The 4,492-nt window shown below is 35.0% G+C and overlaps 1 non-coding gene across 1 annotated transcript; it reads left to right on the top strand.

Annotated features, from left to right (window-relative positions):
• Positions 1-4,129: 4,129 nt before the first annotated feature.
• On the top strand, positions 4,130-4,236 carry LOC138827104 (U6 spliceosomal RNA). The gene has a single exon (XR_011371966.1). It is a non-coding gene; the product is annotated as a U6 spliceosomal RNA (small nuclear RNA).
• Positions 4,237-4,492: the final 256 nt, after the last annotated feature.

Genomic DNA, 4,492 nt, shown 5'->3' with positions numbered 1-4,492 from the left:
GGCACACTTGGTGTGACTGGAACATTTAAACTGCTTTCTATGTAAGAGCTTGTTTACCCTCCAGCTTCTCCTCCTCCATCTTCCCCCAAAACCTCATGATTTTTTGAGTGTTTTTTTAGTGAAAAATGTTTTTGGTGTTTATATTTTGGTTTGGCATAAAATGAGCCTACTATTGTCTTAATTTAATAAAAAAAACTTTCTGATTCTATGACAGCATAAATTTTGTGGATAATGGTTAAGACTAGGTTGACTTTCTGAAAAAAAAATCACCACCCATAAAAGAGGAACAAAAAGAAAATAACATATGACAGGAAACATTAATCTTAATGGACTAATAGTCTGTCAGTTTGATTTAACTTTTAATCAAAAATTAAAGTAATACTTGATAATGTTTTATTAACATATTTAAATTTCTTCATTCTTGTCATTTAAGATTCACTTTATAAAGAAATTCAACAGGTGACAGTGTTTTTTCATGACTTTTCCAAAGAAATGATCATTTCATCATTATAGTGTATAGCACAATATACCCAGAAAGCATTTAAGGAAAATTTTTTTCCCATTCTTTGGTTTGCTTCAGTCTGTATTTAAAGCTGCATACCACATTTTACACACTTTATTGTCTGTCTTCTCATTTGAAACATTTCAATAAGTTTTCTTTCCCTAGTTTGTCAGCCAGCAAATCTTTATAAAACAACATGCTTTCATTCATTGTGCTTTCCAAAATATATCTTACAAATGCCAAAACGAAGCACAATCGGAAACATCTGTGGATTTTTCCACCTAGAGTACAAAGTAATCACTTTCCAAACTCCTTAGAACCAGCTGTTCACTGGCATTAATTGTGCTGTCACTTCCATGCTTTAAAACAACAGCATTTGACAATGGCGTACATTTTAATTGGTTTACCACATTTGGTTTGTTTTCAGCAAGGACTGTCTTCACGGAAGATGGTAATGGATGAGGTTTGTAATTATGTATTTTGAAAGGGCTCTAAGTTGTGGATATAGAATATCCATTTCAGTGACTAAATATTTAAATTAAATCCTATAATGGATACTCCTTCAATTTTCTGATTAAAGTGTTCTACAATCTAGATATTTTTTAAGGAAATATTGTAATTGTTTCCTTGGTGACAACGTAATTGGAAGACTTAAAATTTTCTTTTTTTTTATAGTGAAAACGCTGTGAGGGGTTACAATTACATGGGCAAGATAATGAGTACATTTCTTTTTTTTCTTTTTCTTTCTTTTTTTTTTTTGGGGGGGGGTCTGGTCTTGGGGCCTGGGCGCTGTCCCTCAGCTCTTCAGCTCAAGGCTAGTGCTCTACCACTTGAGCCACAGCACCACTTCTGGCTTTTTTCTTTTTGCTTATGTGGTGCTGACGAATCGAACCCAGGGCCTTGAGCATGCAAGGCAAGCGCTCTACCACTGAGCCACCTTCCTAGCCCATGAATGCATTTCTTATCAAGCATTGTAGTCTCCTCCTTGGTTTCCCCTTCCCATCCCTTCCCTTCCCATCCTTCCACCCCCTCCCTCTCCACGCAATCCTCCTCCCCGCCCCCACCAAAGTTGTAAAGTTCGTTTTTCCATATAACGACTTGTACATCTCATTGTTCCAAAGGATCCAACTGTACCCCTATTTAAACGATTTGTTTTTTTCCTTCCCTTCCACAAATTATACCAACCTCAAATACAGTGAAAGCAGGGTTATGCCATGGGGGAGGGACATACAAAGCAACAAAGAAATAATCTTATAAATGTGTAGAAACAATCACCTGAAAGAAAAAAAAAATTTGAATACATATATTAGGGTTCACTTCCCTAAAATCAACTTATCTGACCTTTTCTGCTTGACTCAGACATATAGTAGTTATTGCAAATAAGGGAAACCATGGGACCTAAGTTTCTTTGGTACCGGCTTACTTCACTTAATATGAATTTTTTTCTATGGAAGACTTAAAATTTTCATATACTATTGCCATCTTAAATGAAGTGAATGTACCTGGGTTTGCATACAGAACTTTTGGGACAGCATTAATGTTTGAATCTTTGATGGGATTTGATTGGGAATTGTGGCAGGCTTTCATGGTATGAGAAGAAAAAGGATCTGATTGGAATTTATAGCAATATCTAGTTGCTTCCACCCCTGGACAAGTCATTATCATTGGTGAAGATGTTGCCATTTGAATTTACAATGCCCCAGAAAGACCTATGTGTTAAAGAAAAATGACTTTCCATTTCCTCCCAGACTGTGGAGAATACCTGAATAGTTCTTCTGGAGATTAAGTTCTTCAGAATAAAACCTATGAGAACATGCACTCTCATCTTCTTTCTTTTCTCTTTTAATCATTCTAGGTCAAAAACATTTCTTTTTGTCATACTCCTCACCTTGACATTGTCTTGTCACAGGCCACCAAAACAATAAAACCGACTGAACATACACTGAAACCTTCAAACTTATAAATCTGAGTAAGCCTTTCTGTTTAATAAATGGACAATATCATTTATTATGGTAGGTTATAAAGCTAACACAGAAATCTAGTCTTTCTAACAATGTAGAGTATATAAAAATGCTTCATTATAAAATATCTAACTCCAAGTTATATTTTGTGTTTTTGTTTCTGTAGATCTTAAGGCTTAAACTCATGGCCTGACTGGTCGTTTTGTGTTCAAGGCCAGTGCTCTACCTAAAATCTGAACTGGAACTCTTTTCTCCTGGTGGTTAATTGGAAATAAGAATCTAATGAACTTTCCTATTCTGGCTGACCTATTCATGTTGCATACTTTATGTAATTCCAATTCTCAGCATTATATACATGTTCCAACTACAATATAAAAAACTTAAAATATACTAAGGATATTTGTAAAGTATAAAATGAGGGAAGAATTTTCATCCTTTAGAAATCTATGCAAAATCTATGCTAAACTATTGATATTTTACTGGACCTTTCCTGCAACCAGTTTGATATAGTTTAATACTTGTCACACAAACTTTCTCTGTATTCTACTGCATATATACTTTTTCACGTATGTTTGTATATGTATACATATATGTATCTATCTATATATGTTCCAATGTGCATCATCAGACTTGAAACTGCTTTGTTTTGCTATTCAGCAATGAACCTTGTCGGCTCATTCTGTGACAATATCTGTTCTCATTTTCATCATTCCTTTATTTACCAAATCATCAACCTTCTAAAATCAGCTTCATTTCTTGGGTAAGGTTACCAATCAGTCCAACAAATATCCACCCAGAGGCTTTTAATAAAGCAAGTTTTAAGGAAGAATATAACATGAAGTGACAACTACAGAAATTCCACAGAGACCTGACATCTTTCACATTTCTGTCTTCCTTCTCTTCTCATACTTCAGAAAGTATTGACTAACACTATAAATATACTGCAATTATAAGTTAAGGATCAGTGTTTTCTTTCCAACCTGAAGCCTTCTTTTCCATGATTCTTGACATAAACTTTTTGGAAGATTTTTTGGATTGTGATGGGATTCCACCCAAAACAAAGCCATGTATATCAAGAAAGTCAATGTTTTCAACACAGAGTACTAAACAAAAGAGGGAGAAAATTAAGGTTAGCTATATATGTTAAGCACAAATATAGGCAATATCAAGATATCTTGAAATTGTATACTTTTACTGGATAAAGTGGCTCAAACCTTTAATATTATCTACTTAGAAAACAGAGATTAGAGAATTGCAGTTCCAGGCAAGCCCAGACCAAAAAAAAAAAAAAAAAAAAAAGGAAGTTTCAGAAACTCTAACCATTTGATGCGTGCTATGTGTTTTGCTTGTGTTAGGAGAACCACAGTCCAAGCAGACCCAGGAATAGTGATACTTACCTCAAAAGAAGCAATGAAGTTACAATCTGCAGGTATGGCAGTATTAGAGATACCAAAGTTGTAAAGTTCCTTTCATTGTTGCAATGGGTCTACCTGTATCCCTATTTAAACATTTTCCCCTTCCCCTCCACAAATTATGCCAACATCAAAAATGTGTGCTTATGTAAGAAATGCATGATTCTAAAATTTCATGACAATTCTTTTGAACTTACTTTTTTGTGGAATTGACTAAGAAAATAAAATTACACCTTCTATATAAAAAATGTTCTGTGCTTAATCTGGCAGCCTATACACTAACATCAGAATGATACAGAGAAGATTAGCATGGCCCCTGCTCAAGGACGAGTTGAAAATTAGTGAAGCAATCCATGTTTTTACAACAACAAATGCTGGAGGGGATGGGGCCACCAGGGAACCCTACTGCATTCTTGGTGGGAGTGTAAAAGTCTTCAACCACTTTGGAAAGCAGTATGGAGTTTCCTCAAACGACTCCACATAAAGCTCCCCTATGACCCAGCAATCCCACTTTTGTTCATTTACCCAAAGGATCACAAACAAGACCATACTAAAACTACCAGCACAACTATGGTTATTGCAGCATTATTTACCATAGCTAAGATATGGAACCAACC

The sequence above is a fragment of the Dipodomys merriami genome, unplaced genomic scaffold, assembly GCF_024711535.1.
Source record: "Dipodomys merriami isolate MVZ:Mamm:240054 unplaced genomic scaffold, mDipMer1.0.p SCAF_150, whole genome shotgun sequence".
Taxonomy (NCBI): domain Eukaryota; kingdom Metazoa; phylum Chordata; class Mammalia; order Rodentia; family Heteromyidae; genus Dipodomys; species Dipodomys merriami.
Note: the sequence above shows the minus strand (reverse complement) of the source record. Positions and strands in the feature narration are given on the sequence as shown.